Below are 23,542 nucleotides of genomic sequence, written 5' to 3'. Positions count from 1 at the left end.
TAAATAATTTTTCTAGAAAATGTTCAGTACAAAACGGTACTCTTATCTAATATACAGTTACTGATAAGTAAGCTTTATCGCTCGGTCGCTAACTATTCCTTTAGCAAATTCTTTCATTTTAAAAGGTAATCACAATTTTTCTCTCTTCTCATGAGATCTATTTGAAAGATTCATCACAATATATATTGTATAATAAAATATCAACGACCAAATAAATGTAGAAATATATATAGAGCAACAAGCAAACGTAATAAAATAAGAACAAATATAACAAAAAATAAAATATCACAGATTGGCTCACTACTTTTCAGTTCTTCAGCACGAAACGTTACCATGTGCTTTTAAATCATTAATCGTAAGCATTTATTTTCATGCAGCTCAGGTATCGACTTGCTGCTGCTTGTCGATTTAGAAAATCTCACTATATATCTCCTTTCCAAAAATAATAAAATATAATCAATTGATAAATCATAAATCATGAATCATAAATATATTAATATCTATAGATCTCAGTATATTTCTCAATATATATATTATATCTCTCAGGGCTTAAGGTTTGGCCTCTGGTGGAATCAGATAAATTAATTTATCCAGTGAACAAGAGCTACATTTATATCTTTACAATTTGCTAATAAAATTAATGATTGAGTGAGCATATGTACATTATAATATTAAATTCAAATACTCCTTTAATTTGTGCATCTTTAGATATATAAATTTGATACAACTCTTATCCAATAGAATATGTTTTTTGTACCTTCTTAAGACTTGCGCAAGTTCTATAATAATTTTTAATATTTATAATCTTCTCGACGAGCTAGCTTTTTATATCTTTATTTCACTCGAAGCACTGAGGGCGCCCTAAATTTATATATTTCGGTAATTTATCACTCACGTGCTGAATTTTCACAAGACGATTGTAGCGATCCGAATTTCCTGGTTTTCCTGGATTTTTGGTGGCTGAAGTCGTCCTCTCCAAGGGAATAAATAAATATCTAATGAGCTATGCTTTAATACAGCATCACTAAGTCTTATAAAAAATTAATTAATTAATTTATATTTTATGTCTTTCAAAAGTACAATTTGATAAAGGGACTTGTGCTCTATAAAATTTAGTGTCGTTCCATGGTGGCGTCTGGCAGGCAAGTGGGGAAGTCCTACCCTTATTTTCTACAATCCTATTTCCAACTTGCAAATTTACATATATTTAAATATTACACTACTACGCCATTAAAAGGATCAAATAGTCTGTGCCAATCTACTAAATTATTACCTATATCTTAGGTATAACATTTTATAATAACTCGGACCATATCCGATACATAAACTGAGTAGTGATAATTTATAAATTCTTATCATTTATAAAAATATTTATATATACATTTGAATCGGCTCTCTATTGCCGCCCATCGATTACTGTAATTTGATTGGTTCATGCAAATTCACTACTGTATCCATGCGCCTATGACTATCCTACTATAATAAAATATTTTATTTATTTACTTTGGTGTATTTGTTCCTGCTCATTACAGATAATAAATATTTTTAAATGTTATAAGTTGTTTTTCCCTCTATAACTAGTAGCCATGTGCTTTCCAAAATCCTCTAGTTGAATACTATTTGTTTACAACAAATTTTTTTGCCAAGGTGTCTGGCTAGATTTCACATTATATAAGCCTAACCTCAAAATTTCCAATACTTTATATAATAATTATAATAAATAGCAAATAAAATACTTTCTATTCGGCCGTTCTAAATTTTAGCCTTGGTACCCGTTATTATCTAATCTTTCACTTGTTGCTATCGCACTTGGCGATAATAGAATAGCTGTTTTGCTCCAGACCTATAAAATTCTTTCAATTAGCGATTTTGCTTGCTTATCGTATTTTAATATGTTACATAGTTTATTGCATTGAAGATGGATTATAAGATCCAATAGCATTTCTGTTCCTTCCCGAGAAAAAAAACAGAAAAGAATATTCAAATTGCAACAATAATGATTCACTCTCAATCCAGCATAATACAAAGGACTAGGAAAAGGTCAAAAAATGTCCGAGTTGCAGGGTGAGGGCGACAGCAAATTGAGCAACAATTGAAGTGTACCTGGACTGGGGGCTGTTAAGGCATAGAATCGACAACATAATATATGCTGCACCGAGCTGAGTGAGATTCATCTCAAAATGTCAGCATTCCTTGTAAGTAACAACATGTCGACAGTTTGAAGTGAATCTAGAATCTAACCATAGGGGAGGAATACAAGTTGTGATCCGACCGATAGCTGGAGGGCTGCACGGGAAGCCGATTCAGTCGGTAAAATACGACAAGACACGGCTGCAAGAAACCCAAGCGCTTTTCGCCAGACATGTCTTGCAGTCTCGTGATTGTGCATACGCAGCTCCATGCACCATGTTCCTACCTGTTATGTTACGCCTAGCACTAACTTGACAAAGCAAGCGAAAGCAACACCTGGTGCTGTCTAGTTTATGGCTTCACGACGCAGTTCTAATTAAAACCTCCGAATAAACTATTCTGCCAAACGTGCCGCAACAAAGTTCCAACAAGTTCTGTGGATTTGAATTCGAGTAATTGACTAACTCTGCATATCAATTGGGTTGGAGAACGTGAATAAGCTATTTAATTATGCGGTCGAAGTTTTGTTATTGGAAATTGATGGAAAATGAAATTAGGCTTGTTTCAAAGTCGATATAAGCAGTACTATCTGATTCTCATCCGAACCACAACACAAAGTAGAAGATTCTATCATCTACTATCTTCTCTGTGACCACAAGAAATTGTACTATCATAAGTTGTGAAAAAGTGGGAATAATCAACGTGCTGCTTGAAAATGATAACAGAGTGTGAATCAACTTTATGATTGAGATTTCCATCTGAAACATTATTGAAGTAACTGAGAAATTTATCCCACCCCAAAAATTTAATTCTGTAATATTCCAACATGAATTCCAACTCTTTGACTTCAGTGTCACTCGACCAATCATCACAGCTGTCAAATACACAAAGAGTATCATATCCAGAAAAAAAAGTTTTTCATATCCTTGCCGTTATGAAAATTGATCACCTGACGCTAGTGTTCACGCGCATCTTAAGTCTACTATTGGAAAATCTGAGCCAGCTGTAGACAGTTTAATAACGCTGGAGACACACAAGGTCTGCTATCTCTTCATAGTGAATGATTTAATGGAATCAACAGTTTGTAATTGAATAATCACATTTTCTCAAATTTCAAGCTTATTTTCAAATTTAGGTGAAAACTTTACTGAACATTACTTGTAGAGATTTTCATGCTCAATCTTTTCCACTTAAAATTTTGTGCTTTAATTGTATCTGAAGCCTGATAATTGGAAATCTAGAATCAAACTTTGCATAGATGGGGATCCTAAAATTTTTACAGATATGAGACTTGTGGCAGTTGATAAAGCTTATAAATGACTAATTCAGGTATAAATTTGATCAAAATCATTGGAGCCGTTTTTGAGAAAATCGTGAAAAACCTTGTTTTTGACAACATTTTCGCCATTTTAGCCGCCATCTTGAACTGCATTTGATCGAAATTGTTCGTGTCAGATCCTTATATTGTAAGGACCTCAAGTTCCAAATTTCAAGTCATTCGCTTGATTGGGAGATGAGATATCGTGTACACAGACGCACATACACTCATACACACACACACATACAGACCAATACCCAAAAACCACATTTTTGGAACCTGATAATTGGGAATCTGAAATCAAACTTTGTTTAGATGAGGCGAGGCTCCTGAAATTTTTACAGATATGAGACTTGTGGCAGTTGATAGAGCTCAGCGATGACAATTTTAGGTATAAATTTGATCAAAATCGTTGGAGCAGTTTTCGAGGAGATCGCGAAAACCCCTGTTTTTGACAACATTTTCGCCATTTTAGCCGCCTTCTTGAATTGCATTTGATCGAATTGTTCGTGTCGGATCCTTATATTGTAAGGACCTTAAGTTCCAAATTCAAGTCATTCGCTTGATTGGGAGGTGAGATATCGTGTACACAGACGCACATACACTCATACACCACACACACACACACACACACACACACACACATACAGACCAATACCCAAAAACCACTTTTTTGGACTCAGGGGACCTTGAAACGTATAGAAATTTAGAAATTGGGGTACCTTAATTTTTTCGGAAAGCAATACTTTCCTTCCTATGGTAATAGGGCAAGGAAAGTAATGAAACGTATAGAAAACATGAATGTAGGGTACCTTAAATTTTTTTGGAAAGCAATACTTTCCTCACCTATGGTAATAGGGCGAGTCGGATCCTTATATTGAAAGGACCTTGAGTTTCAAATTTCAAGTCATTCCGTTAATTGGGAGATGAGACACACACACACACCACACACACACACACACACACACACACACATATATATATATATATATATATATATATATATATATATACAGACCAATACCAAAAACCACTTTTTTGGACTCAGGGGACCTTGAAACGTATAGACATTAGGAAATTTGGGTACCTTAATTTTTTCGGAAAGCAATACTTTCCTTACCTATGGTAATAGGACAAGGAAAGTAAAAAACCATAGCCTACTATAGATAGAGTAAAATAAGCCATGCAAAAAACACATAATATATAATTCATTGATAGCACCTGATATTATTAATAACAATAAATATTTTCTTCTAGTCAGTGTGATGAAAATAATTTAAAATCCAATACATAATATCTTGATCAATTTCAATCTGATGGGAGGCTAATTATTTGTAACGTGAAAAACGTTCCTTGGTCTTATACAATTCGAGCGTGTGCTCCATTGATTTCGTGACACCTACAGCTGAATTTTATCAAGTAAACTCATTCATTGACTGGAATCTGGATAACAATCGTTATCGATATGGATGGAAGAGATTATCAGTGAAACATGAGACCATTCATTTTGAATAGACTTTCAACTGGTTGAATGGTATTATGTTACTTCAGAGGCTTAAATCATCAAACTGTTATAGCGAATATCGAATATCAAATTTCTAAATAGATGATCAAAGGCGATCCAAATTATTTAATATCTTGCCTTATCCGGATGTGGACTTTACATGCAAAACTGATATCGAATTCGATGATGCATTGCTATTTTATCAATTGGCATGTATAATGTGGGGTGATTATACATTTTATATTCACAGAGGACAAACAAATAGCATTCGGCATCACTGATATCAATTGATGCTATTTTAAGTAGAAGCTTAAAATCTAATTATTGGGATATTTCATGATACCATCAGCGATAATTTGATCGGCTATAGAAATTTCAATTCCATAGTTATTGGAATGAGAATTATACTGCCACTTGATTCAATTACTAAATTACCATTCATAACTCATTTTTCTCCATTGTATTGTATTGGTTGAACTTGATGGACATTTTCAACATTGGGTAGCTCAAGCATCATTCACAGAAAATGTTTTATAATGTCATATTATAAATGCATACCATTTGTGATAATTAACCCTTAATTAACCTGGAGTTGAATTGTATTCACAAGGAGTTTGATCGTGTAGAATAGGCTGTCATTCACAATCGTAGATTAGGAAGGTCTAGTGAATGAAATATATTTTATTTCCAGCAGCTCCTTCGTCTGTCATCTTTCACAGAATTTGGTTACATGCTCTGAGGATGTGATCTGCTCTCGATCTAATCTGAAATAAGGATCTGATCTGCTTTCGCAATATGCATTTCAATTTACAATAATCAAATTTCAAATATTATTTGTGGCAGAAAGCCATAGTTTTGAATAAGTTAGCACATTCATTTTTTTGTTTTAGTATAGAGACAGTTTAATCGAAAGATTTCTAATGTAGAGTTGAAACAGGACAGTTTAGTGAATAGATAATTAATTCCAAAATCAATGTGGAGGTAACAGTAACCTATTCAGTAACAAGAGTTCAGTTGAGATAGACTTATTTATTGAGGTGAAAGTATTATAATATTGTGCTATCTAAGGCCATAGATCATAGAATCAGAGAAACTTGAAGGCTTGAGTGATTACTCCATAAATTCCATTCGTTAAGTGAAAGATTCAGTAGAGTTCAAAAAGTTCAAAATTGATAATAACTTTTTATAGAAGCATTCACATTGAATATCATAAATATCATTGTTCATCTCCAAGACTAAAAGAATTAATCTTTCTTATTATAATGACGAACTCATTGTGCATTTCAATTACTTTCAGAGACAAGTTGAGACGTGAACTGTGTATCTATTAGGCAATCTTTTTCAAATGCGAACTCTATCACGGAACCATTGAATATTAATACAGAGTAAAATACATTTTCTGTTCAATTAACTAGCAGGCGACAGTTGGGAAGTGGTGGTCCTAATTGTTAGTCTTCTTCCTATCATCTCTGGAGTGCCGTAAGTTGATAAATCACTTTCGTCGCCCTTTTGCCAAGACTTTATCGAGCCTATTTCCACTGGGATTGAAGAAGGGAGATGGGTTGTGGGAGGGGGAGGAAATATGGAGTGGGAGAGAGGGTGGGTGTCTCTTGTTGAGGGATAAAAATTATACCCTCTGTGTTATCCTTCTTCAAGCCGGTTGTCCCCTGTTTTGTGTGGATGAAAGCAGTGTTGCGTGTTGCCTATCCTGCGCCCAGACCGGCTGACCGCCGTCACACTGTCTCTCAACCGGAAAATTAAGCCGCGCTTTTCAATCGTGCGTGAAAAGTCGTTTCAGCCGGGAAAAGTTCGCAGCGACGTCGTCCAATGTTTATTAATTAGTCTCAACGACCCATATTGCCGAAAATTAACTTTTACGAGTAATCCGACTTAGTCTGGCTGCCGTTTCAATAAAACTTTATGAATCATTAAAAATCGACTCATCGCTTACGACACGTGAAATTAACGGCTAAAGTAAGTGGTCAACTAAACTCAGGGTGGGGTTTGAGTAACTAATCAGTTGGTTTACTTCTAGAACTGATTTCATGAAGCTTTAATTTGAGTATAGTCCTTTCTAATAAAAATTTTTTACACTTTTTGGCCAGAAGTTGTGGAAAGTTATGTATTTCTGATTACTAATAATATATGTAAACTATAAATACTAAGAATTTTATAAATGCAAAGAATCCTAAAAATAATATTGATATGATAAATACTATAATGATGTAGTCTATCTCAAATTCATGCGGTTACTATGAGTACTACTGACTAGTTTCTAAAATTAATTCATCTTCGAAGATCAATTGAAATGGTTTCGGGAAATAAGGACATAGAACTACTACTTCAACTTCTATTCAGTTATATATATTTGTCAGGATCTCGAATCAGTGGAAAGCGAGTTATTCATTACACAGTGGTGAATAAGCAGTGAGTGGTCAATAAGCATGAGAATCGTAAATGTTCCAGTATTATAACAATAATTCTTGATGTTGCCTTTCAGTTTCCTAACCCTACAAAAGAAAGCAATTAACTAAAGTCTAAATTCACGCGGTCATTTAAGCATGGAGGAATAGTGAGCAAAATTTCACACCAAATGTAAGAGAGAAATAATATAAAAAATTTTAAACTAAAAAATCTGGTGTAGCGCACTCACACAACTTTCCTTGCCGTTATGAAAATTGATCACATGACGCTAGTGTTCCCGCGCATCTCAAGACTACTAAACAAAGATTTGAGCCAGCTGATGACAGGGCAATAACGCTGAAAACACACGAGGTCTGCTATCTCTTCATAGTGAATCATTTAATAGAATCAACAGTTGCCAACTATTGGATAATCACATTTTCTCGAATTTCGAGCTTATTTTTAATTTTAGGTGAACATGTTACTGAACATTAATTCTAGGGATTCTCATGCCCAATCTATTCCATTCGAAATTTTTTGTTTAAATTGTATCTGAAGCTTGATAATTAAGAATCTAAAATCAAACTTTGCATAGATGGGGCGGAACTCCTGAAATGTTCAAAGATATGGGACTTGTGGCAGTTGATAGAGCTTATCGATGACTATTTCAGGTGTGAGGGGCCGAAGCCCAAAATTCCCGGATACAGGAGCCGACTCCTGTATCCACCTTCCACCCCTGCAGTATATAGGCCCAAAGGCCTCTCCTGCAGAACTTGCAACTCTCCCGCGCGTGCGAGCTGCTACTGAAAACTCAGGCCGCAGTGATATTATGATCAGCACTGAGTTAGCGTGGCACTATGATACAAGTATCATAGCACCACTCACTGTCCTCGGCCTGCCACCAACACTGTTTCCAGTGTCAGGGGCAGACCGAAATTTTCCGCCTAGTGTTAGTCCTCCTACTTCGGTCTACTGGTGCTACGAGGGCAGCTCTTCTAAGGGTTACTGTGGCTATTTATGAATAGAAAATATTTATTACGATATCTTGTCTTGTTGTTCCTCAATTCTTTAGTCAATTTAGCCTCAGATGCAGAGGCATCAACAATAAGTCAGTCAGTCAGTCAATTAAAGATTTTTATTTTATAGTTTTTATGTGCTTTTCTCGTTTTATTGGTTTTTATTTGATTCTTTCAGTTTATATTAGTTTTTATAGATTTTCATTTATTCATTTCAGGATGATATTTTTGTGCCACAGTTCCTCATGAATCTAGAGCAAACCCACGTCAAGTCATTGTCAGAACCTCCGTCAACCTAGTTTGGAGGGACCAACCCCAGTCAGTCTTATAGTCACGATTACTCCAAGCGTTCTCCACAGTACAGCATTCATTACTTCTGATATTAGCAGTCAGGTTTAAAGTTTTATGTTGACAAAGTTAACTCATCAGTCCGGTATACGACCAGCATAGGCGAGGGCACGGGGCATCCCCCAGGAAGCCATGAACGGAAAGAGGCATATGCATAGCATATCCTGTGGCGTAGCTCAACCCAGCCCGCTCGCTGCCTCTTGACCCCTTCCAGTCGGATCGTGGGAAAGCTGGACCAGGGAACCACCCACTGCCCAGTGAGGCCCCCGGACAGCCAGCAGCACCGTTTGACCTCTTCCAGGCTCTAGCTGGTCGAGATCGTAGGATACCACCTTATGCAGTCCGGGAACCACACAAAGGCCTCGTCCACGACCCCCAGAGGCCACACCACGCCCCCACTAGACAAGAGCTTAACATTTATAGAAAAGATTCACATTTAAGTCAAAAGTTTACACATTTATCAATTGTCATTCAGCTTTTTACCACTGGAAAACAGCAGACCAGTCCAAGGATCCTGGAAAAGACAAACAATTACACACAAAATTAATACAAAATAGAAACATTTTCAGAGCTGGCTCATTCTAGCTGTTATTAGATGTTTGACATACAGACTAGTAATCTTCCATTCCATTTTTTTTCTTATATTTTCTCTAAGATCCAGTCTGGAACCAAAACGGCGTAGGTACCTCTCTGTTGTTCTCCTGTCCTCAACATGCATGCCACACCGATACAAAGCATGGGCCACATTATCCTCCTGCCTCAAACACTGCTCACAACGAGAATCCTGCAGCACATGAAATTTCCGCAAATAACACTTGGTATCACTTCAAACAGTGATCTTCCGACTGCCGAGTTTCTCCATCGTTCCTCGCAGGCCAGCCAAGTTGCCTCCCCAATCACCCTCTTTCTTCTTGATGTTAATCTACCTTCTGCTTTCAATTCATACATTGTCTTCAATTCAATTGCCCTAAGGTCAGCCGGAAGAACTCCACACAATACGCACTGACCTCTTGTGAAACTGTTCTGTAGCCCCCAGTAACCACCAGTAAAGCTAGTCTCTGGTATCTGTTCAATAACTTACCATATGTTGATAATCTCACTCTATGTGCCCACGTTGAGGCCGCATAGAAGAGAATTCCCTCAAATACTGCTTTATACATTAGTAGTCTATCTTTAAAAGCTAGACCTCAACTTGCTCTACTTATTCTCTTTATTTTAGCAAACGTTTCCACCGCTTTCCTTCCAGTGCGCATTATGTGCTCTTTGAAACTCAGCTTCTCATCCAAGCAAACTCCCAGGTACTTGACCACATCGGCGTAGGAAATCAGTTCTCCTTTTAAATGTATCCTCGGCCGCCGATATCTATTGAAATTACCTTCAAGCATCAATGCCTGTGTCTTGGCCACACTAATATTCATCTTGTGCATTCTGCACCAGTTCTCAATTAGCTTCATTGAGGATTCTCCTCTTTCCTCTATCTGTACTCTTGATGATGCTCTAACGACTACAACCAAATCATCAGCATATGCCAAGACACAACACCCTTCTGGCATTCTTATCCTTAATGAAGAGTCAAACTCAACTATCCACATAGTAGGCCCTAAAATACTTCCTTGTGGACATCCACGAGTTAAATACTTTCGACCTTCAACAGCTCCAACTTTATACACTACTTCTCTTTGGTCAAAATAACTTTTAATTGTAAGGTATTCCTGTTTACTCACCTCTCTCTTCTTAAGCTGATACAGGACTGAAGGCCACCACAATCTGTCAAAAGCTCCAGCAATGTCAATAAATATGACGTACACATATGTCTCCTCTGCCTCTTCTGATATTGACAAGAGCTTGTTTATAGCCATCTCTGTGTTCTTACCACTTCGAAAACCATATTGAGTATTCTGCAAGTGTCCCTCGATTCTTGATGTTATTCTCTTGTTAAGCACTCTTTCGTACCACTTTCCAACAACAGACAAGAATGTTAGTGGCCTATATGACGATGGACTGTCAAAGGACTTACCCTGTCCCTTATGTATCAGCCTCAGATTACCTTTCTTCCATTCGGTCGGGAAGTATCCCGAGAAGTACAAACGGTTGAACAAACACAAAACAACATCTTTAATTTTTGGATATATACTCTGTACAATCTCGACAGTGAGAGCATCTTCACCTGGTGCCTTCTTTCTTGCCATACCATACAGGGCTGTTTTCACCTCGTCCTCCTCAATAGCCAAACCATCTTCTAGGTTTTCAAATATTTCCAACTGTTCTCTCATTCTTCTATGAAACCAATCTTCGTTACCAACCTCATCATCAGGCATAAGATGATTCAACAGCCTGGAAACTACAAATTTTGGTTCTATCTCAATACCGTTCTCAAATCTCATCGCTTCCAATGGTACATTAGTCTTGATCTTTCCCATTACAACTCGGTATGCCAGGCCCCGGGGGTCCTCATTCGACTCCTGGACAATAGATCTCCATGATGCCCTTTTACTTTCTCTTATTTTGGAGAAGTATTCTCGCTCAAGAGCTTTATATTCAGCCAGGATGAACGCTCTCCTCTCCGGATCAGGAGTTGACTGTAACCTCCTCTTCCTTCTTACAGTTCTTTTTAGGTTGGTCAATTCATTATTCCACTATCTTGTAGACCCACACTTTGATCCTCTCCTTCCCAGCACTTGCTCACACACCGAGATCAGACAGTTCATGACTATTTCAGGTATAACTTTAATAAAGATCGTTGGAGCCGTTTTCGAGAAAATCGCGAAAAACCCTGTTTTTAACAACACTTTCGCCATTTTAGCCGCCATCTTGAATCGCATTTGATCGAAATTGTTTGTGTCGGATCCTTATATTGTAAGGACCTCAAGTTCCAAATTTCAAGTCATTCCGTTAATTGGGACATGCGATATCGTGTACACAGACGCACATAAACTCATACACACATACACACACATACACACACACACACACACACACACACACACACACACACACACACACACACACACCACACACACACACACACACACCACACACACACACACACACACACACACACACACACACCACACACACACACACACACACACACACACACACACACACACACACACACACACACACACATACAGACCAATACCCAAAAACCACTTTTTTGGATTCAGGGGACCTTGAAACGTATAGAAATTTAGAAATTGGAGTACCTTAATTTTTTCGGAAAGCAATACTTCCCTTCCTATGGTAATAGGGCAAGGAAAGTAATGAAACGTATAGAAAACATGAATTTAGGGTACCTTAAATTTTTTTGGAAAACAATACTTTCCTTACATATGGTAATAGGGCAAGGAAAGTAGAAACATACGCAAACTTAAAAGTAGATAGGCCTAACTTATACAGTTTTTCATTGAATGGAGGAATTTATTTTGATCATTTTACGCTTATGAATATGAGAAAGAGAATAAAAATCTGGTGTGGCGCACTCACACTACTTTCCTTGCCGTTATTAAAATTGATCACGTGACGCTAGTGTTCACGCGCATAAGAGTCTACTATTCAAAGATTTGAGCCAGCTGGTGACAGGATAATAACGCTGGAGACACACGATTTGTGCTATCTCTTCATAGTGAATGATTTAATAGAATCAACAGTTGCCAACAGTTTGCAAATGAATAATCACATTTTCTCGAATTTCGAGCTTATTCTCAATTTTAGGTGAAAATGTTACTGAATATTAATTGTAGAGATTTTCATGCTCAATCTTTTCCATTTGAATTTTTTTGTTTAAATTGTATCTGAAGCCTGATAATTGGGAATCTAAAATCAAACTTCGCATAGATGAGGCGGAGCTCCTGAAATTTTTACAGATATGGGACTTGTGGCAGTTGATACAGCTTATCAATGACTTTTTTGGGTATAAATTTGATCAAAATCGTTGGAGACGTTTTCGAGAAAATCGCGAAAAACCCTGTTTTTGACAACATTCTCGTCATTTTAGCCGCCATCTTGAATTGCATTTGATCGAAATTGTTCGTGTCGGATCCTTATACTGTAAGAACCTTAAGTTCCAAATTTCAAGTTATTCCGTTAATTGGGACATGCGATATCGTGTACACAGACGCACATAAACTCATACACACATACACACACACACACACACACACACACATACAGACCAATACCCAAAAACCACTTTTTTGGACTCAGGGGACCTTGAAACGTATAGAAATTATGAAATTGGGGTACCTTAATTTTTTTCGGAAAGCAATACTTTCCTTACCTATGGTAATAGGGCAAGGAAAGTAAAAAGGTATGATTCTGCTACTTTAGAAGAACAAAGAACAAAGTTTATATTGTTAACAAGCTACAAAATATCATATGTTTGACAGCTAAAAGTATGAGCTATCAATAGGGAAGGTTTTATCTATATAAACGTTCATATGAGAAGTGAAGCATTTCATCTATCGTATGGATCCTCTACCAAAGCTCAAACGTTGCTCCTCCATCTCTTCCTCCCTAAAGCACACAAACAGTGAAGTTTGCAAAGCTTGTTTACATGAGTATAACTTGTCGAATCATAACAGGCAAACACATCGCTTCTATTGTATTAGAGTTGTTTGGGATGAGAACTGATTACAAACGGAATATGATTAGTGATAATTAGGAGGGGCTGAGTTTCATGAATCGATAGAATGTTTCTCAATGAAAGTATGAATCATTAGAACCGCCGATGGATTTGTTCGACCATGAATCACGTTTCCATTGTAACTCAATACAGTGACTATTTGCAAATTTCGTCACGAGCTCATTGTCTCTTTGCTTAGCTCTTCGTTTGATCGATTATATTATTCGATTCTGAATGGATTTCGACAGTGTTGAAACTGAAATACCATCAAGTCATTCAACATGACTTTTCTGTTTGTAAATTCATAGGGTGATCGTATTTGAATGGACATAATATTATTATTTTGAGGGACTCTTTCACACTAATTTCGATAAACTGACAAATGAGTACCATCACATTGAATAAATGTCATAAATAAACATGAAATCGAGTTCATCTGTCACCCTCAATTACAATACAGCTTCAATTACCAATATTCCACCGCTACTTCCTAATATCAACTCATCTTTAATATTTTTTTCTCGATGATAATACTACAAAACTGAAAAAAATGTGAAATATAACATCATTCAGGCTGTAAACCATTTTGTAGTCGAGATCAATACAATAATGGAAATCAACTATGATCAATATTATTATAATTTATTATATCTGCAAAAATTATTACACGCAATAAATTATGAGGGAATATAGAGAACAGAAGAAGCTGGGTTTGTACCTCAATTTGATAAAATTATTTATTTTAATAATCAAATATTATTGAGAGACAGAAGACAACAGAAGAGCTCCAATTTCATATGTAATTATAATTATTCAATTATTTTCCAGTTTACATATTGTTTACAAGTTACACAATTCATGAAATTTGATTCAAAGTGAAGCAACACAACCTACCTTTTAGACATTGGCTTACTCTATCAAAATTCGGAAAGGGAGCAGTTTTGGGCTAGGCCTGTTGATCCTTCTCTATTGTATTTTATGTGTGTATTGTTAAATGTAAATAAATAAGTAAATGAATAAATAAATCAATTTCATGAAAAAATAGTGCAACACAAATCTCCGTTGAAAAAACTTCGCATTGCCACAGTGGAATGCAACAATTTATCAGTGGGAAGGAGCTTTTAGATTCCACATTACCTTGAAATATAGATTTGTAAAGGACTTGAAAGCAGCAAGTAGTACGACGCAATAAAATCTGTTTAGAGTGCTTCCGATTTGAATATAAATAAGAACTTATTTGGCCTGTAACGACGATCGTTACAATAATTATACGATACATTGATCAAGTCTTGCAGCGTTATCCTTATAATGTTGTAGCCGTAAATGTGGCGTATAAAACCAACTGCATTCATTCGGAGCTCTGAGCCTTGAAAACATGGTCGTTACGACTACGAACTGGTCATACATTTCTCTTTTCGATAATGGCGAGCCTCTGAGGAGTTCAATGGTAATAGCCAACGTATTTACAAATGCTTCCATATCTGAGGGGAAAAGAGACCACACCTAATGGCCACTGACTGAGTATCAAGACTGACTGAGGACTTTCAGAAATGGAACGACCCATTTTAGTGTTTACAAGCGCAATAGAAAAGACGGCACTGAATTTGCAGTCTGTTATAAATTATTCGCAAGAAAGAGGTTTACAAGAAAGTGAAGGGCTCGATAAAGCTGGAATGGTTTAAGAGTTGGCTCTGAATAGGGAGTGATAAAAATAAGTTTGGTAATGGAAATGTAGGCCAAGTCCTAAATGGGAGAATTTCAGTGGGCTAAGCTCGATGATCTTCAAAAGGGATAATATATCAGGAAGGAGAAAAATAGGAGAATTTTAATAATACTATATTATTCAAAGATAATTATATTTCATAATGCAACAAACGTATTATTAATCATAGATCTACTACATCTCACGCATCTTACAGCCGAATTACAAAATAATGTTTCCTTTTTCAATTGTTGTTGTCTCATTGTTCTGTGTTTTTGGTGGCTTAGGCAACTGAAGCGCTCTTTACTATTAATAGCGTTTTCAATTTTTTTTCGTACATCAAAATATACATGTATTGAAAGTATATATCAGAAGCCAATTGAATATGCCAGTATGATTGTCAATATGCGAGACAAATTTGAAGAAGTGAGATCTCTTGCCTCCACAAGGGAATGTCTTCTGTGAGTGTGGAGCAATTCAAAGTTAGGAGCATCTGCTTGAATGCCCACAGCTAAGTAATGTATGTATTGAGACCTCATTGTTGTGAAATGAAAATGCTCAATCTGCAGCTAATGTTTGGAAAAATGAAATATAGATTATCTGTTGGCCGGGCAGGCCACGGAAATTAATAAATGAGAAGGTAGTATGACTTTGCAGCAAAGTTCAGGCTCAAAGAAAGTTATACACTTGATGTCACTTTCAAAGCACTTCTGTAGATGCACTGAGTGAAATTGAAAGCTGGAAGCGACTTTCCACTAGTGCACATGCATTCAAAGAGTGCGTGAGCGAAATCTAATAAAGGAATCGAGCGATATGTCTGTCGGATCTAAAGCGAATAGAGAAGAGTAGATTTCGGATGAAATGAGACGTAGGGCTTCAACTACCGCCCTTCAAAGCTGCTGCAATCTTCGCGATTTCACGCAATCGGTAGTCAAGACGCAAATGCGACGCGTCAAACAGCGTCAAAGTACTGTGGGAAGAGGGTGAGGAATGAAAGGTGGCAGGGGGAGGAAGAAGAAAAGGATGAAGGTGAAGGGAAAAGGAAGAGTCCAACAACACCGACGAATTTAATAATACGATATCTAAATATTAATAATAATGGCTTTTGAAGCGATCAGTGCCGCGCACAAGAATAAGCCAGGCAGGCACTCGCCCGCCGCCCGCCACACACTTGGCACAAAGCGTATTACTCTGCTAATTAAATCCCCTTTCAACTTCATCGAAGCCGCCTATTGCTTCTTCTTCTTCTTCCTCTTTTTTCCCCAAGCCACCAGATTAATTAGAATCCGCACTTCTCTATACAGTGAAACTTCGAACACATCCCTAATTCATTATATTATAAAGTCCCCTGGTTCTTGTTTTTCACAATTTGTTGTGGTCGATGACACAGTCCATTAGCGTGTTTCCTTCGCCTTGTTGATATTTTTCCATTTGCAACTGTTTCATTTGCTATGTAAGAGGTGAGAAATGAATATGATTGAAATTATTTCACTATTTCAATTTTTTCACTGGAAGCATTACTATCTGACTACCTGTCCATAATTCTGTAACACAAAGTGATGACCATTCCATTATTATATCGCGTTTTACTTAATTGAAATTTTATAAAACTGTTTTGCCACTTATATATTGTACTTGACGAATTGTTAATATTATAAAAGATAAGGTTCAAGTGAACATATTCGAATATACGATGTGAAACTATAGTCCAGTCAAATGGTCGTTTTTCAGGAAACAGCCCTGAAAGAATTTTTCTCGACGGTTCTATATGTATTTTGGGGCGCTGAATTCGAACCCGAAATTTGCTGACACTCCAGAGGGCGGCTTCACCCCCAAAACCCCCAAAAACACCCAAAATTTCGCCCTTTTTTAGAATTTCTCATTCAATCTCGAAAACATTGAGTTTCTCAAGAAAAATCATTCTCGACAAGATAAAAGAAAATAGAATTTCCAATAAATTGAGTGGTCGTTTTTGGTTCCGGAGCTACGAATTTTCAAAAAATATTTTTTGAGGGGTATTTTTTAAGGGTTTTTCAAAATTATGCAAACTCACCACTTTCACCCTATACAACTTGGATATTTCACTAGTAATGATGAAAAACCACACATCACGTGAAAGAGCAATTATTTCTGAACAGGATTCCTTGAAAATTTTCAAATTTAGTAGAGGGGGAGGGGGGGCACCCAAAAATAGAAAACAAATCATTCATTGAAAATACAAATTTTTCATTATAATACCTTTTCAAGGCCTTCCTAACAATAAAAAACATATTTCGGCTGAAATCATTAGCAGAGGATTATTTTCTATGAGAATCACCCGTTAGATACACATAATTCAAATTCTTTATTCAAAATTCAAATTCTTTATTCAAAAAAAATAATTATACAATCAAATGCATTCCAAAAATCAAATACAATATTGTTTCCTAATTTCTAATATGTGTTCCCTATAGGCTACCCTGTGTGGGGACACTTGAATATATATAATAAAATATTTATATACAAATTTAAATATTATATCATGAAGAACATAATAATTGAATATGGTATTATATTGAAATAAATCAATATGTCAATATTTATAATCATTCTTGCACACATTCATACGCACACACATTCACATATGCGCACACATTCATACGCACACACATTCACACATGCGCACAAACACACACACACACACACACACACACACACACACACACACACACACACACACACCACACACACACACACACACCACACACACACACACACTTACACAAAACTTAAAACTATGTACGGAGTGGTTGCTGTTTTTTTTTCATATTTAGTTCAATTTTATTCATAGTTAACGTTTCGTTTTTTTTTCAAAGTGCTGATGTAATTATACCATAAATGAATGCGTTTTGAAGAAAGATACAGTGATTGAAATTTGATACTGTCTTACTGTTTACGCATACCGGACGGGATTTGTGAGTTCAATGATCTTTGATTGTTGCAGTGTTCATGTCGTGTAATGTGTAAATTATACTAAATTTAGACCTATATTAATTTAGTAAAAAAATCATTCGGGTTGTCTAGTTGTAAAATGAATTTCTTGATTTCTTTTCTAAATAACTGACGTGACGTTATTTTCCTTGTTGTTACTGGAAGTGAATTGAATATTTTTATAGCTATGTATTTGAAGTGTCGTCTGGAATGTTCTAATCTTGGTTTTGGGAGGTTAATGTCCTGTGAATTCCTGAGGTTTATTCTTTCTCTCATCTGTTGAATATCGAAATTATTTTCAGCTAAATCCAGCAATGCTTTGAATAGAAAAGAATGTCTCACTGATAATATTGATAGTTCTCTGAAGAGCATCATTGAACTATATTGTTTAGGTTTATTACAAATTATTTTTAATATATGTTTCTGACCAGTAATCACAGGTTTAATATGAACATTGTATGCACTCCCATAGCATATTATTCCATAATTTATTCTAGAACCAATAATTGCATGGTATAATTGTAACAATACTTCTTTTGGACATAACTGTCTGAGGTAATAGAACTTCCTTATGTATACAAATAACTCATTTTTTATCTTCTGTACATGATCTGACCAAGTGAGCCTACTATCCAATATGAGGCCCAGATATTTAACTGTACGTGCTTGTTTTATAGTTTCACAGTTACACAATATATTATTCACCTGTTGCGCACAATCTAATTTATGGAAGTAAATACTAGTTAACTCCTGATCCGTGTTTTGAAGATTAAATTGTATTATATTAGATTTGTCTGTGTTGATAGTTAATTTATTTTCGCAAAACCACCACCTAAGGTGCTTAAGATCCATTCTAATTTATTTTTAAGTTCTTGATTTGTTTTGGCCGAATAAAATATAACTGTATCGTCTGCAAAAGATGTAATCTTTCCCTGTAAGTCACCATCCGTCAAATCGTTAATAAAGACCAGGAATAAAGTACTTGATAACACTGATCCTTGAGGAATACCTATGGTAATGTCCCCGGGTTCACTCAACGTATCGTTAATTCTGACCCTTTGACTCCTATTAGATAGGTAGCATCTTAACCAATCATTGGCAATTCCTCTTACTCCTGATAAATCAAGTTTTTTTAGAAGCATGTTTTTATCAATTGCATCATATGCTTTAGATATATCAAGAAACAGAGCTGCACACTTATTATTAACACTAAAACTGTCATTTATTTTTGAAATGAGATTTTTAATTGCCGCTTCTGTACTTCTTCCTTCACGGAAACCATATTGGTTATCACTAAAAAAGTTATTATTTTTATAAAAGTTTTCAAGTCTAATCTTGAATATTTTTTCTAAAATCTTGGAAAAAACCGGTAAAAGTGAAATTGGGCGGAACTGATCTATGTTTTTACAATTTGGCTTTTTAGGAATAGGTATAACTACGCTGTGTTTGAACATGCTTGGGAATTTTCCTTTGGCAATACTCAGGTTAATTAGATCGGTTAATTTGTTCAAATAATTCATGTAAGTTTTTTTAATCATGCTTGTGCTTATCCCATCTACACCTGGCGAAGATTTATTTTTCAATTTTCTTATTGTACTTGCTACTTCCTCCGGATTTGTAGGGTGGAGAAAAATTGAATTTGTTGGAGATTGTATGGAAACCTTATTTTTGATATTCTAGCAGACTCTTCCCTGGTTTGCAATGTGGTTTGTTCTAATTCATCATTCATTTTATTCACAACATTTAGAAAATAAGAATTAAACGAATTAGAAATTTTATTACTATCATGTATGCTATTTCCCTGCTCATCAACAATCAGTTTTAGTGGTTCTTTATTTTTTTTCAATCCTATTAACGCGTCAATTGTTTTCCACGTCTTTCTAATGTTTCCCTGGCTTTCTCTAAACAGTTTTGAATAATAATATTGTTTTCTTTCTCTCAGTTCATTACGTAAGTTATTTTTGAATGTATTGTATATTTGTTTTAAGTCGTCATTATTAGGTTGTTTGATAACATTTTTATTTACGGTACTGACACTGTTATTTTCTTGGTTACCTGGCTGCTTAGATGCACTTATCACGCTCAACTTTTTCACTTGTTCACTGTTCTTGAGTTCAATAACTGGTGTTCCGTCTTCTTTCCTAGCTAGAATCTTCCCTTCCTTGATCCATAGGTATTTGATGTCGCCTCTTTTGAAGATCTCTCTCGCCATGGTGAAAATCCTTCTTCGCGTAGGTGCTAGACTTTCATTCACATAGACTGGATGGTCCGTTGTTTCTCCCATCTGCTTTGTAGAAAACTGCCTCGTAACTTTCCTTTTATTCAATATTACTTGTTTGTCTGTTCTACGAACGAACTTGACAACGATTGGTGGAGGTAGGTTTTCATTTCGTTGTTTAAGTCTGTGACAAATGTCGATTGCATCTGCTTTTATTTTGTGTCCTAATGCTTCGCTCATTCTACAAATGATTTCTGTTACATCTTCATCCTGTTTTTTGGGTATACCATTTATTTCCAGCATGTTCGATCTTGAGTATTGTTCCATATCCTCGACGCGTTCCTTCAGTTCTGCATTTTCTTTCCTGAGGCTAGCTACTTCTGTTGAAAGCTTATCGATGTTGATGAGGCATGTGCTAATTTGCTTGTTTTGTTCATCAAACTTCTTATTTATGTCGTTAATCGCCTGATGACATGATTCAATTGATTTCCCAAGCTCCAACTCCATTTTCTTAATATTCTCCTTCATCGACGTCTGATTTCCTGCAATTACCTCAAGAACTCCTGCGAGTTCTTGGAGAGTCACGTCCTTGTTTCCTGTTGTCGATTCACTCACCATACTTTTGCGACGTGTAGAGGAACAGCTGCTACATCTCCAAATTTGTTTGTTTCTCTTTATGTAGTCCGCATCGTCCTTGGTCATTTTCACACATCCTATATGAAAATTCGCTTCACAGTCGACACATGAAATCAGCTCACCTGAATTCCGAACGGATTTAGAGCAAATAAAACAAGACATTTTTAAATCTTCAAATAGAATATTCACTACAGCACGGTTCACTAGCACGAAATATTTTGTTACGGAACGTTTAAACTTTGCACAGCTGACTCAGCAACCACTCCGATACGACCGCTCTCGTCGAGCTCTCAATCATTACTCCAAATAATGTTTGGAGTAAAAAATAATTACTCCAATAAATTCCATTATTTCCGGGTAGGGGGGGGGGTCAAAAATACCCCTTTTTTGAAAATTCGTAGCTCCGGAACCAAAAACGGTGGAGTACTGCGCGACCACTCAATTTATTGGAAATTCTATTTTCTTTTATTTTGTCTAGAATGATTTTTCTTGAGAAACTCAAGGTTTTCGAGATTGAATGAGAAATTCCTAAAAAGGGCTAAATTTTGGGGGTTTTTGGGGGCTTTGGGGGTGAAGCCGCCCTCTTGCATATCAGTAAATTTCGGATTCGAATTCAGCGCCACAAAATACATATAGAACCGTCGAGAAAGATTCTTTCGGGGCTGTTTCCTGAAAAACGACCATTTGACTGGACTACTATGGAATTATTTAATCATACTTCATAGCAGCCTTACTTTACTTGTGTACCCTCACTGAAAGTCCATCTAATTAATGTACCTTGATATACAGTCCGTCGAATTTAGCTATTACTATTAGTCAGCGCGTGCTTAGGGTTGAAATTGGTCACCCTTCCACTAGATGTCCGAGAGCTCGAAGGTTCGGGTCGGTGACCAACTAACGGCCAATCACCCCCTCCCACTTACTCACCCTTTAACATGAATTGAACCGGACAATGATTGATATTGAAGTTAATTTTGAGCTAATTAGCTCAGCTGCAACTGAAATGCGATCGACCATTAAGCAAGCAGCAGTTCTTCGTTGGATTTAAATGGACTTTTCAGTAGTCATCTCACTCCATTTAGCTTCCAATTGGATATAGCGAGATGCTAATGTGCATTTAGTAGCTTACGACCATCATTAGAAAATACCATCAGCATTTTCGAAAGGAATAATCCTGTATTGGATTTTGTCAGCTTTGATATCGTCTTCTGAGTGTTTATTGATTCAAATTATCATCAAATCAAGGCTCAAGGCTACTTTGCTATCAATGAACGGAATGTTTGCTTAAGTGTTCGAAGTGATTTGATTACAAACTGTGTATTGAAAATCTTAGATAGGAGTGGTGAATAATTATCTTAAACACAAAATAATCAATAGTCATCAAAATGAAAAATCTGCAGGTGAACTAAGAGCTAAGACTGTGTGAAAGAGTAGGTCTACAACTATCAGTTCATATTGAAAACTGCTTCTGTTGGACTACTCCTTTAATATGTTCTCTTTTTCTAGTATCTTCTTTTTATTCAATTTTATTTATCAGATATAATCGAGTTCTCAGTTTGTAATAATTATTGCATCATCTTATTTTCTCAGTTTTTCCCCTGTACTCTGCACCCTGTTTACCTGTACTCGGTACAGGGATGAATAATTGAAATTATGGCAAAAAGTAATATGGGGTGCATCACACCCTAGAGTTGTATTAGTGTATCATTTTTATAAAATTTTTTATAAAGGTGACATATTCGAAAGTTGGATATGGAAGATTTTGAGGAAGTTTGAATAATTTTCCAGTTATCATCTAAGTAAAACATGTTATATTGATACATAGATTAGATAAATATGACTCCCATTTTGTTCCAAGTTATATTTGAAATATGATGGATCTCGACATGTTTATGTTGAACTTGAGGTTGCATTCCATGCTTCTTTGCCGTAATAGAGAAATATTTTCTGTGATCATAAGAAATGAATGACCCTATAAGATGTTTGTCACGGTAGGCTAACGGCCTAGAAAATGGGTTTCCCGTCTGCCTCCTTCCAACTGTGCTTCCTTGCACTTTCTCTCTCTTTTTCTCTCTCATCCTCACATTCTTCACAGGCTGTACTTTACTGCACCATCAGAAGCAACGATCGGGAAAATTGTTCCACCATGTGGATGCTAGAACCAATGAAGAGATACGGCCTAAAACCGATTTAAAATGCCTTCCATATCTTACTCCACCTCCACCTCATGCATCAAATCTCGATCAGATCACCGTTCCCCCCTCAATAGATGGGAGCTTGTTTTAGGTGGAAAAATATCTCCATTACATGAAGTATGTGTGGATTTTCTTTAACGGCAATATGCAGCTTCTATCACTTTACTAAGGTGCTGTGTTACTGGAAAATTGAGTTTGAAATTGAATGTAAGAGTGATTGAAGTTGAAATGAAGTTGGAAATTACTATGTCCATTTTTTCCTCTTCGAAGAAGAGAGGAACAGGAGTTTGAATGAAGAAGCCGATTCCATCAAGAGTAAAATTGATTAACTTGATGGAAATCAGACCGATAAATTGCTGGAAGTGTAGTAGTGGAATGTCAAGTAATATTCTAATTGAGTACATAAATGGGCGGATACTGAATAAACAATTGTTTCTTTGAGTCTGTTCTATTGGTTCCAGTATGATGATTATAATAT

Source organism: Nilaparvata lugens, chromosome 2 (genome assembly GCF_014356525.2).
Source record: "Nilaparvata lugens isolate BPH chromosome 2, ASM1435652v1, whole genome shotgun sequence".
In the NCBI taxonomy this organism is placed as follows: domain Eukaryota; kingdom Metazoa; phylum Arthropoda; class Insecta; order Hemiptera; family Delphacidae; genus Nilaparvata; species Nilaparvata lugens.
Note: the sequence above shows the minus strand (reverse complement) of the source record.